The following is a 12,473-nucleotide window of genomic DNA, read 5'->3' as shown; positions in this document are numbered from 1 at the left end:
TTAGGGAAACAATAATTTAATTCTCTAAGACATCCCTGAACAAATTTCTCGGGAAATCTGTGAGTATTTTCGTGGAAGAGTTTTTGAAGGAACAGTTCGACGGTTTCCGCTAGGAATTTTATAAGAATGTTAGAATTTTTTCCTTAGTTAAGCAAAGCAAAGAAAATAAAACAAAAATGCCAAGGAAGTTTTGAAGGAATGGGGGATGTTGCTCCTTGATATTAGAGAAATAAAATAAATGCAGGTAGATCTGCGTTAATGATAGATTGGCTTTTCGGTCTTGACAAAATTGAAAAAAATATTATTTTATTTTGTCCAACGTTTCGGTCCTTTTGGGACCTTCTTCAGAGACTCAATTTTAAAAGTTCTACTTTGCAAAATCATGAGAATAACAATTTCCCAATTGAATTCTTTTTAATTGCTCATAACATTTTTTGTGGAATATTACGAGGAATATTTAGAGAAACACCCAGAAGATTGTTTTGCGGAAAGTCTGGATAATTTTTGTTGTGATTTTTTCAAACAGTATTGTAGAGCTTCAAAAGCAAACTGTTCTGAGGAATTCGTGGAATGAATCCTTGCTTGGTGATCCTAAAGACATTTTTGGTGATTTTTCTGTACTATTTTTTTTTGGAGAAATAATCAGTAGTTGATTAAAATCCTACACAAATTATTAATGAGCAACTGGAGGACACTTTAAACTAACAGTTTGTATATACGGTGTTCCAGAAAGTATGGGCACGACTTTGATAATTAAAATCATAATACTTTTCCAAACAATAAAATATTGTTATATTTTTGTATTTTTCTATAGGCTATTTCAATCAGCATCTGTGATAAATTTGTTTGATTTAATAATCGTTAACATTGAAAATCTCGATTTTAGAAGATTAATTCTTATCTGGTCAGCACAGACCCTACATTTTAATTTTGTTGAAAAATAACTAATAAAATATGTTTTTATCAAAATTTTTCGCCGCGGTGTGTTTAAGTACATTGTATAAAGGATGTTTTAAATAAATTTTTGTTTGAAATTTTATTTCGCTTTGTTAGATAACATTTGGAAAAATTGTTAAATTCGAAAAATATCGTATTTTTCTCTCCGCATAAGACAACATCACGAAGTTATAACTCTTCTGGTATCTTGAATAGTAATGGAAATAATACATTTCAGATTTACGAAAGGTTAATCCCCCTTCTCTTGAATTGACAACTTTAATTTTTGATTTATTCATGTTTTGCCATGAATATAAGGATTTGATTCTTACCCTTTTCAAATCGATCACGGCTGGAATCTGGTTTTTAGTTCCAATACAAATTATACATGCTCAATTTTAATAAGTGATAGTCCGATCAATTATCGTATCGTCGCTGATAAATATGTTTTTCAGATTTTTATTATACGCACTTTCTGATATAGAATTTTTTTCTAAAACAAAGTCGCTCAAAAATAAAGCGATTTGTGCAAGACTGATAAGAGATGCTTCAAAGAAATGTTACGTAATCAACACATTAATGATTAAATTATGCATTGAAAAATCGCAATCTACTCTTGTTGGTTACAGTAATCAAATGTGTAAAAATCAGATTTTTATCTTCATTCGTTTTGAAATGGCAGTATGGTGAAGTCGTGCCCATACTTTCTGGGACACCCTATATAATAAGTACGTAGAGGACCTTCCAGGAGAAATGATAAAAATAGTTTCTAATGCATTTTCTGGCCGAATTTATCAAGAGATTGTTTAAGCAATTCAATACAGATTCTTCGAGAATTTTTCTGGTAACATTAGAAAATCTGGGAATGATTTTCTGTGGAAAGCCCAGGACTAACTTCGTGAAAACTGATAAAAGATTTCTTGATGAAAGCACTAAAAATTAAGAAAATAATTCATAAAAAAATGTCCATAAGAATTCTAAGAGGAATCTCTTTAAGGAACATGATTGAATATTTGAAAAATTCGTGGAAGAATCGAAATGAGGCAAAATCACAAATTATTAAAATCAATACAAATCTGTTATAAATACGAAATTTGTGAAAATCGTGATTATTGCGCACGACATTACATCTGTAAATTAGAGATGAACCAGCCGTGGACTGAAAATCTCCCTGATAGAGATAATAATAATAATAATAATACATCTGTAAAACAGGTATATGCTAGGCCCCCCCTAGGCCCCCTCCAGAAAAAAATCTTAGCTACGCCAATGTTGGTGATTCACACAAAAATAAAAAATGAATGAACCGTGGTCATTGGCCAGATTCGATCAATCGCGGAGTAGCAATTATTGACATGTACAGTCAGTCTATGCTATGCTATGCTATAGATTGAAGAGTTTTCAAATCAAAAATGAAAAATATTCATCGACTACAGCGCCTTCGTTTGTCGAAAATGTAATTGGAACCGTTTTTGCCATATATTTGGTTGATTTTCTCCATACAAACTTCATGCTCGTTGCTATAGGTCTGGATCAGTGCAGCATTGAGGATATTTCACATCAACAAATTATCTCAGGAGTGTTTTTGTGGCCTATGAGGTGCCGTCCATAAATCATTGAACGCTTGAGCTAGGGGAGTAGAATGCTAAACTGTTACGACCCAAACGAAAATTGAAAATTTTCATACAAATAGCTTTACAAAGGTGGAGCGAAGGGGTCCAAAATTCTAAATTTTAGTGTTATGTAATAAATGGATCCTAACCTAAGCTCCCCAGAGGTAGAAACACTAGCAGTTGAACAAGCACTTATCAATGTACCTCAATCTATTAATTATCTAATTTACGTACGAGTTTCTTTCTTATTTATAAGAGATAAGATGAGTTGTTGTATTTTTAGCAGTTTTGTTCTCTTCGTCATGGGTGATTTTCTGAAACCTATTGAGCTTAAAATTTGCATCAATGCTTTTAGCATATAAACGAATCTTACTGCTGAATTTCGGAAGATGAAACTCTTTTATGAAATACTTTAGGATTTTCTGCGGGATTTTATTCAATGATATCTGGAATACTGATTTTCATAATTCTAGATGTGTAGAAATCTTGATATTCCTCAAATTAAATTTCTTAATGTTGATGTAATATATTGTTGTGAAACAAAAACGTTAAATTGCCTTGAATATTTGTGAATGACAAACTGATTTTTACCAAACATGTTACAAGTAACGAGACAGATACCAAGTTAGTCTATTCTATTCTTCCATGACAAATAGCCAAATTACGTGGAACAGTGTTGCATAGTGTAATCGATCGTCAACATTTTCTGAATTTGACTGAATCTCGTCGTTTACCAATCAAAATTGTTGCAACCGTTTATTCGGAACCTAATATCGCCACACAAGCTCACACTAAAAATCCCATTGAAACAGCAAACCACCTCCCCGATATCAGATGACCCGATGGCCCAGTTTCACAAACGATTTCACAACCAATTTCCCATTGTACCGGAGCCGACGGACAATTCGATTTCCCCGGTGCAATGCAAACTCCCATCAATACCATATGTCACCGACCGTGTCGCGTCACTCATATGGGCATTAAATTCCATCGTGTCTCCGCCCCGAGAGTGTGGGATTTCACTCTAGCGGGTTTGTTGTACCTAGCATAAATGCAGCAACAATTGCCAACAATAGGTAGGTACCTTGGTCTTCCGAGGAGACGGACCCAGAGAAACGTGACACAAAGCTATAAATATTAGAGCAGAACCTAGACGTAGCAAGCCGTGTCAGACAAACGGTTGATCTCCGATGACGACGAGAATGGACGATACCCACAAGAAGCATGTTACAATAGGGCAGTTCAAAATTTATAAAAGTTTAAAAATCCTCTTATAACTTCCTACGATAAAAATAGTGCTATGTGATATTGTCAGCTTTTTCCGTGGTAGTTAGATAGTGGCCCAAAGACGGTGTAGGTTTATATGTAAATTAATATGGAAATTTTTTGATTATTGTTCCGAACACGTTAATACTGTAATGTAGGTACAAACGTATCATGCCATATTGAAAACTCACTCTTGGAACCTTAATAAAGGAACTTGCTGAAGAAACAAACCGTTTTTTATGGTATTCAGTTGGAGCTGCCTGACAGCTTAACTTGTCAATGCTGAACCCTCGGTCTGGCTTCTGCCAAGTTTCCCCTCTACCAGGACCAATACTCAGACGGACTAGGCTATGGTGCCCACATGAACACTGTTTTTTTATTAGTATTGTGACGTGGTAGTTTTTGAAAAATACTCATATTCCCTTGCTTCTGAGATAAGGAAGCATTGTGAAAATCAGCAGCTCCATCAAATTTTTTTGAAATAGTAGTGTAGTAGTGTCATTACTAATACTGTCCAGTCGAAATGGTTTTGAATAATTTGTCATTTAAGTGCTATATTGATTACTCCTGTCTTTTATGTAAGATTAGAGTCTTAAATGTCAATTGTCGTCAAGTCTTAACAAAATTAGGCTGTTTAGTAGTAGTTCTAGTTAATTTTAGGTCTTTACGTTCATATATCCTTAAAGAAAAAAGTCACTTTCCTTGGCTTTTCATCAATTTCTCGAAACTAGCAAGTGTACCCTAATGATCGATCTCAGCGTCTTACTTTCCATAGTCATTTCATAGTGGATATTTAAGAGTAAAGTTACCCTAGGCTTCTATTACTGTCTCCTACAAGATTCACTTTTCGGTGGCAAATGCAATGCTTCACAACGCCTACTTTCTACTTGTAAATTTTGCGAAAATGAAGCTGGAATTAGATTATTTATACCGTTGTTACAAAAGAGGTATTTCTTATTATGGCAATGTAAAAAACATATTAAAATAAGATTGTCGCCACTTATTTCTACTCAGTGAATCTACTAGTAATTTTCCTCAGACTAATATTCCCTACGTCGTACATGATAACGATGTGTCTAGCTAGCTAATAGTAAGAGTGGCTACGGATCATTCAGGTTAGCAAAAGGAAAACTGATCGTCACCAAAAGTATTGATGTCCACATAGAATAGAATAATTATTTGAAATGGGCATCAATTCTATCAATGACGCAGAATGTCCGTTGGATACATCCGAGATATTATTGCGTCTATGCCATATAAATTATGACGCGGCTATAAGCAAAAAAATGCCAAAATGTGATACCACCACTACAGGATACGCCTTTGGTTTCCATCATATGGGCTAATGGATTATGCCCTCCCATCGCGGCAAGGTCGCATAACCAAGGGGATCTTCTCCCATTAGCGGCATCGAATTGCTCTCTCCTAGAACTCCACACCCTACAGCACACTCTCTAGCTTTTGTTTCAGCTCGATGAAACATTTTTCAAGCATCTTCAGTTTCTCCTGAACACTTTTGCGATTAGTTGGGTCACATATAAGCATAAGCATAAGCATTGATGACCGTACAATTCGTAGTTGCTACTCCGTGATTGACCAGAATAATCGAAGTTGCACAAGGATTTAAGAGATGTAGCTTGGGAGTAGCTTTCCATCTTTAATGTACATCTTTGAGAAGTCCAAACATCAAAAAGTCAATGAGGGCGCCGGCCACGTCCTTACGATCATCGGGGAAGGGAAGAAATATTAGTGTGACATCCATTGTTACTAGAGATCGAGATCACCTCTGCATCTCCATGGCTGTCACGGGAGGGACTTTTGTTAGTGGGAGGGATCATAGCTGCATGATCAGGATTCACCTTGGTAAGTGATGCGATTCATGCAACCTCATTTAAAAAAAATCACCTATCAGTACTCTGAAGACAACGTGAACATACGGTTAGTCGACACTTTTAGCGTTGAACCATTCAAAGGTTATTTTTGTGATAAAAATACAACAGGTAAAAGAAAAGGTATGGGATTTTAATATAATTGTACAAGTTTCTATGTCGACACTTACAGTGACGAATTGTTCATATATTTTTAAATCAATTCATTTAAGTAGCATTCCCATCGTTGTCATGGTAAAAAATATGTTTCATAGTACATTGCAAATTTAAAATAAAAGCCTGAAACGAGCTCACCAAATTGATCATCTATCCTTGATTGAGCTCCTGTAGCATGCTCAGCAAAATATCACTCCGACGACGCGAAAACTTGAGCTCGATTGCACTCGTGCGCGCGTGCGAACTAAAACGAGACGAGAAGAAAGAAAGTCCGGTGGCGCGAATAAACTGTTTCATTTCCACTAAACTTTTTCTATGCACTTTTTCTTCAAAAACTACACCGGCTGTCACGTTTTTTTGTCGCGTTCAGCGTACCTACATAATTCCGCTGGTGGTTCGGTGGTACTACGCCACCCGGATTTAATTTTTCTCGTTTGTGTTAAGTGAAGTTCAAATTGCTCCTCTTCCGCGTTTTGCCTGTTTCTAAGTTAAGATTGTGAACCGATGGAAATTAAAGAATATGAATATTCAAAGCTCAATTTAGCCTTAGCGTAGCAGACAGTCCTGTTTTCGGAGGAAGTAGAACCGGCGGACACATTTTTCAGGAGACTACAAAAATTTGGTGAGTTCGTTCCTGTATAGTAAAAACCATAACTTGTTCTGGATGTTACGAATATTCGATTTTTGGACGGCACCATAATTCTTCGGTAAACAAAACTGACGGTGTTTCGTTTTTTTGTGCGGTTTATTTGGTCAATTTGCTTTTTCGACCAGTCACTTGTCGTGAAGTCCATCCGTTGTAGGTGCTCATACGATGTTTTTTTCGGTTAGCCTGGCCGTTTTTATTTTTTTTTGTATTCGGAACAATCCGATGACCCTGAAGGGATCGGTAATGCTTTTTAACTAGCAGAAAATACTACCGTTCATCGCGTGATCGGCTTTCTTTTCTTTTTTTCGTTCAAACTATAAATAAAACCATTAAAAAGATTAACTTAAAAAAACATCACATACTCTGGGGTTATTGCCAGCTTTTCAGGCGAATCCTGACCTAATATCCCTGCCAACCCCCAACTCCGTAGCACTTATGCGGTTGTCACTGAGTCGGAGGCCTCTCGTTAAGTAAGTGCTACATCAACATTTCCTTTCCCTATCCCAAGTTACGGTAAAGATGGGCGTGTCCGGGAATAGTTATATTTATTGTTTTGATACTCTTGTTTAAGATTGGATCAACGCTCACTCCCAAGCTTTGTTCCTGAAAGTAGTCTAGATGAGATTATCAAAATAAAAACATAAATATTGCTAGTATCCAATCTACTATCCAATACCGTAACTACGCTAACGCTAACGCTAACGCTAACTTTTTCTGCAAAAACTACACCAGCCGTTTCACCAGCCGAATCTAATAATTTTCGGAGACGAGAAAAACGTGACAGAACAATTTTTAATACATTCGTTCGCGCGTGCTGCCTACTGCGATCCTCTTTTGCGATTAGCTGGGTCACATATGTACAATAAAAAAACTGCACAAATTTACAGAATTTTCGCTATTTAAAAATAGATGCGGAATTTCGAACAATCTCATTGGTTGTAAAGGCAAGCATTTCTCTATTTTTAATGGAAGCTCTCTATAGGATCTATTTTAACCAAAATGGTTTCAAATCAAATGGTCTCTTTTTTCTGATTCTGTTTGCCTTGGAGCCTGGTGAAAAATTGTACATGCTCCAAAGAAATCTCCAGAGACTATAACGGGTTAAACAGGATCTTCGAGAACTTTGTCTTAGATTCCCCGAGGGAAATCTTCAGGAGTTATCATAGTGAATTTATTTAGAATACTTTCAGGATCTTCTACAGGGATCTCTCCTGAAATTCTTCTAGAGATCTCTCAAAAATTCTTCCAGCAATATTCCAGGGGCCTTCCTTAGCCGAGTGGTTAGAGTCCGCGGCTACCAAGCAAAGCCATGGTGTCTGGGTTCGAATCCCGGTCGGTCCAGGATCTTTTCGTAATGGAAATTTCCTTGACCTCCCTGGGCATAGAGTATCATCGTTCTTGCCACACGATATACGAATGCGAAAATGGCAACTTTGGCAAAGAACACTAAGCTGAGAAGCAGGCTCTGTCCCAGTGAGGACGTTAAAGCCAAGAAGAAGAAGAATATTCCAGAAGATGCTGAAAAGATGCTTTCTCCAGAATTTGCTTCTTAAAATACTTGCGAAATCCATAGCTACTACCTCCAGTAATTTCCTCAGAAAAATCTTTGATTTTTTTCCAAAACTATCATACGATTTCCTCCTGAAGTTTTTCCACTAATTCTTCAACCGAATTCTCCAGTTGTTACTCGAGGAGATCTTTTGAAGATTTCTTTAATGTTTCTTCCGAGGAAATCCACCAATGTAATAAGCCTTTGTGTTTGAAAAAATTGCTTCAAGATTTCTTCAAGAAACACTGCAAGAATTTCTCCGCCTGTTCATGTGGATTTCTTCAAGAATTAACCTCGTTTCCTCCCAGAAATTCAAAATTCCTTGAATGGTTTTTCGACCAACCCTTTGTTTTCTATGTATTTTTCCAGCATGTCATCCAAGTAATCCTGCAGTTTTACCAAAATTCTTATAAAGTTTCTCAAAACAAACCCACGAAATCTTCAAAAGTTTATTTGCGTTTTCACACCAGTTTATTCTAAATATTTTTTCTCACTAATTACTCTGATCATTCCTACACAAACTTATTTAGAGATTCTGTCCAATGTTATCGATAAATTTCTTTAGAAAATTCCTGCGAAACACTATACCGAGATTCGATTGATTTTTTTCATTTCTTTTTTCTTAGTTATAGTTTATTTCGGCTTTTTTGTTACTTTTAGCCAGGCTTGATAAAACTTCTAAACATCATTAGAGATCGGTGAAATACTCTAGAGCAGCGTGCTGCCTTTGCCTCTTTGAGAGGGAGCGAAAAATGAGCGAGGAAGATGCAGCACAAAACACAACAGAGTAAAATTCCATCAAAAAAGGGTGCTCTCACAACTCCCCGAGGACTGTCTTGGACTGTCGGGCGGCAGAATCAAGAGTTCTTTTGAAGTGTGAGTAAAGGTGAGCATCGCAACAAGAGAGAGAGAGAGAGAGAGAGAGAGAGAGAGAGAGAGAGAGAGAGAGAGAGAGAGAGAGAGAGAGAGAGAGAGAGAGAGAGAGAGAGAGAGAGAGAGAGAGAGAGAGAGAGAGAGAGAGAGAGAGAGAGAGAGAGAGAGAGAGAGAGAGAGAGAGAGAGAGAGAGAGAGAGAGAGAGAGAGAGTACCTGCACAAATCCTCGCATTTTTTTGCACTCTCACTCGAATCGCTTGAGGATCTGAGTTGAAAATTTTGAGTTCAGTTTTTTCTCCTAAAAAAAAAAAAAAACGGCAAAATCACCTCCTCTTTGCATCGCAGAGGAGTTTCTATCAAGCCTGCTTTTAGCACAGAGAACAGACGTTCATCTTTAATTGTCAGCGTGTGTAAAGATTTGTTCTGGTCATTGCTTCTGTTACGCGGCGCTGTCATCTGAATAGCTTCAATTTTGCTGCTTCAATTTTGCCGCTTTTTACAGTTTGGCGCTAGTGTCACCATCAAAAATTGCCACTTGTCGCTAGCATTGCTTTGTGTGCCAATGTATGGTGACGTTCACTAGTTCCATCGTGTGGTCGAAACGAGTTTGTATGTCGCGCTGTATGCGTTGGCGGCGCTGATGATTGACTCTAACCTTTACACATGGTTTTGATAGAATTTTGCTCGAGCCTCCATATCTGTTCTCTGGTAAGAGGTCTTCATTTTCCTATTTCTCAGGTACTCACTCGTTACATGCCCTGTAAAGACCAAAAGCTTTCTTAGTCTTTTGGTAACGACTGGCTTGAAAATAAGGAGGTTAGAAGCAAACGGGTGTCAGTGTAAAAAACCTAGTTTTGAGAAAACCTACTTTGAAGTTTTTCAGCAATTTTTCATTCCATAAAAAAATGTATGGGAGTCAAAAACAAGAATTATGTTATTTTTTCTTTTGAGTATATGAAAATATTGTTAGAAAGCTTGAAAACAGTTGCATTTTTTCAACTTAACTCAACTCAAAACCGACCAAAACGTCACTTTTACTTCTTTGCGTGTGAGCCCCTTAAATATAAGAACTTTCAATTTTCAGTCCAGGGTTAAATTTTTGTTAGCTTTTCTGTGCTCATAATATTTGCCAACGTTTGTCCTACCTATGGTTTCGAACGTGCACGCGCCTCTGTAAAGTAAGATTACCTCGTTTCCTTTCGAATGAGTCATAGAGAGATCCAATTAGACATACTTACTTACTTATTTGGCTTTACATCAATTATCTTGATAAAGCCTCGCCAACAATATTTCGCCAATTCCCTCGGTTCATGGCCGCTTCTCTCCATCCTCGACTGTGACCCACGCTCTCCAGGTCCTGGTGTACCTGGTCCATCCACCTAGCTCGCTGCGCCCCACGCCTTCTTGTTCCGACCGGATTCGTGGCGAACACCATCTTTACAGGGTTGTTGTCCGGCATTCTTGCAACATGCCCTGCCCAGCGTATCCTTCCAGCTTTAGCTACCTTCACGATACTGGGTTCGCCGTAGAGTTGAGCGAGCTCGTGGTTCATCCTTCGCCGCCACACGCCGTTCTCCTGCACGCCGCCGAAGATCGTCCTTAGCACTCGGCGTTCGAAAACCCCAAGAGCTTGCAAGTCCTCCTCGAGCATAGTCCACGCCTCATGCCCATAGAGGACTACCGGTCTTATGAGCGTTTTGTACATCGTGCATTTGGTGCGGGGGTGAATCTTTCTTGACCGCAGTTTCTTCTGGAGCCCATAGTAGGCACGACTTCCGCTGATGATGCGCCTTCGTATTTCCCGACTAACATTGTTGTCAGCCGTCAACAAGGATCCAAGGTAGACGAACTCGTCCACCACCTCGAAGGTATCCCCGTCTATCGTAACACTGCTTCCTAGGCGGGCCCTGTCGCGCTCAGTTCCGCCAACCAGCATGTACTTTGTTTTCGACGCATTCACCATTAGCCCGACTCTTGTTGCTTCGCGTTTCAGGCGGGTGAACAAATCTGCCACCGTTTCAAATTTTCTCCCAATAATATCCATGTCGTCCGCGAAGCAAACAAATTGTCCGGATCTCGTGAAAATCGTGCCTCGACTGTTAAGTCCGGCTCTCCGCATGACACCTTCAAGCGCAATATTGAACAACAGGCACGAAAGTCCGTCGCCCTGTCGTAGTCCCCGCCGAGACTCGAACGAACTGGAGTGTTCGCCCGAGATCTTCACGCAGTTTTGCACACCGTCCATCGTTGCTCTGATCAATCTTGTGAGCTTCCCGGGAAAGCTGTTCTCGTCCATGATTTTCCATAGCTCAATGCGGTCGATACTATCGTATGCCGCCTTGAAATCGATGAACAAATGGTGCGTAGGGACCTGGAACTCACGGCATTTCTGGAGGATTTGCCGCACGGAAAAGATCTGGTCCGTTGTCGAGCGGCCGTCGATGAAACCTGCTTGATAACTTCCCACGAACTCGTTTGCTATAGGTGATAGACGACGGAAGAGAATCTGGGATAGCACTTTATAGGCGGCGTTTAGGATGGTGATTGCACGATAATTTTCACACTCCAGTTTGTCGCCCTTTTTGTAGATAGGGCATATAACGCCTTGCTTCCACTCCTCCGGTAGCTGTTCCGTTTCCCAGATTCTGACTATCAGCCGATGCAGACAAGCGGCCAACCTGTCCGGGCCCATCTTGATGAGTTCGGCTCCGATACCATCCTTGCCAGCGGCCTTGTTGTTCTTGAGCTGTTGAATGGCATCCTTAACTTCCCCCATCATGGGAGATGGTTGATTTCCGCTGTCCGCTGTGCTGACGTAGCCATCGCCTTCGCTGTCCTGACCTTCTGTGCCTGTGTTCTCTGCGCCATTCAGGTGTTCATCGTAGTGCTGCTTCCACCTTTCGATCACCTCGCGTCCGTCCGTCAAGATGCTCCCATCCTTATCCCGGCACATCTCAGCTCGCGGCACGAAGCCTTTGCGGGATGTGTTGAGCTTCTGATAGAACTTCCGCGTTTCTTGAGAACGGTACAGCAACTCCATCTCTTGGCATTCCACCTCTTCCAGGCGGCGCTTTTTGTCCCGGAATAGGCGGGTTTGCTGTTTCCGCTTCAGTCTGTATCGTTCCACGTTTTGCCGCGTACCATGCTGCAGCATTGCAGCCCGCGCTGCATTCTTCTCCTCTAAAACCTCCTGGCACTCCTCGTCGAACCAATCGTTTCTTGAGCTCCGTTCCACATATCCGACAACGCTTTCGGCAGCGTCGTTAATGGCTGCTTTGACTGTCCTCCAGCAGTCCTCAAGAGGGGCCCTATCGAGCTCGCCCTCATCCGGCAACGCTGCCTCAAGATGCTGCGCGTACGCATTGGCGACATCCGGTTGTTTTAGCCGCTCGAGATTGTACCGGGGCGGGCGTCGGTACCGTACATTGTTGATGACGGATAGTTTTGGGCGCAGTTTCACCATCACCAGGTAGTGGTCGGAGTCAATGTTGGCGCCACGATAGGTTCTGACGTCGGTTATGTCGGAGAAGTGCCGTCCATC

The 12,473-nt window shown here is 40.0% G+C and overlaps 1 protein-coding gene across 2 annotated transcripts in view; it reads left to right on the top strand.

The window, feature by feature from the left end:
- Positions 1-12,473, top strand: part of LOC5580293 (kinesin-like protein Klp98A) — a 114,686-nt gene that overhangs the window by 71,593 nt on the left and 30,620 nt on the right. The gene's annotated exons all lie outside the window — the stretch shown is intronic.

The sequence above is a fragment of the Aedes aegypti genome, chromosome 1 (genome assembly GCF_002204515.2).
Source record: "Aedes aegypti strain LVP_AGWG chromosome 1, AaegL5.0 Primary Assembly, whole genome shotgun sequence".
NCBI classification, from domain to species: domain Eukaryota; kingdom Metazoa; phylum Arthropoda; class Insecta; order Diptera; family Culicidae; genus Aedes; species Aedes aegypti.
The sequence above is the reverse complement of the archived record's forward strand: the minus strand, read 5'-3'. Positions and strand labels throughout refer to the sequence as shown.